Raw genomic sequence first — 1018 nt, 5'->3', positions numbered from 1 at the left:
CAAACACCAAAGGACATACTTTCTACTCAGCACCCCATGGAACTTTCTCCAAAATCGACCATATACTGGGGCACAAAACAAAGCTCAGCAAATACAAAAAGATTGAAATAATTCCATGCATTCTATCAGACCACAGTGCAATAAAGCTTACAGTCAACACCCCAAGAAGCCTTAATCTCCACATGAACACATGGAGATTAAACAACACATGCCTGAATGATGAATGGGTCAAAAGAGAAGTTAAGAAAGAAATAAAAGTATTTCTGGAATTAAATGAAAAGGACAATACAACAAGACAAAACCTCTGGGACATGCTGAAAGTGGTCCTAAGAGGGAAGTTTATAGTTCTAAGTGCCTACATAAAAAAATCGGAAACAGCCAGACGTGGTACCACATGCCTTTAATCCTAGCACTGGGGAGGCAGAGGCATGCGGATCTCTGTGAGTTCAAGGCCAGCCTGGTTCAAAAGAAGAGATTAGTATTCGAATTGGTAGTTCTACTGGTAAGACCACGTGATTGTCAACTTCTAAAAGTCTTCTTTGAAAAGATAAACAAGATTGACAGACCGCTAGCCCAGTTAACCAAAAGAAAGAAAGAGCACCTCCAAATCAACAAAATCAGAGATGAAAGGGGAAACATCACAACAGACACCAGAAAGATACAGAACATCCTAAGGGAATACTTTAAACATTACACCCACTTCCCATATGGCACCCTCCCATAGCCTCCCTCCATCCCTTATATTCTGATATCCCTGCTACTGTCGGCTGTGTTGTAGGCACCCCAGTCAATCCCCACTACTTGCCCTTCTGTTGAATCTAGTTAGCCTATCTAGAGGTCTTTGTTTTAGGAGGGTCAGCTGTTCCTCTTCTAGCAGCAATCAGTTGTCAATGTTTCTTTAGATAAGATTGGGGTCTTCTGTTCATTTTCCCAGTTCTATGCTGGGTTACTATCTGGGAGCCCCTTGGGCCACCCTGGCCAACAACTCAAAAGAAGGTATCTCCTATCTGGCATTGTT

Source organism: Nannospalax galili, unplaced genomic scaffold (genome assembly GCF_000622305.1).
Source record: "Nannospalax galili isolate Female #2095 unplaced genomic scaffold, S.galili_v1.0 scaffold426, whole genome shotgun sequence".
Taxonomy (NCBI): domain Eukaryota; kingdom Metazoa; phylum Chordata; class Mammalia; order Rodentia; family Spalacidae; genus Nannospalax; species Nannospalax galili.
The sequence above is the reverse complement of the archived record's forward strand: the minus strand, read 5'-3'. Positions refer to the sequence as shown.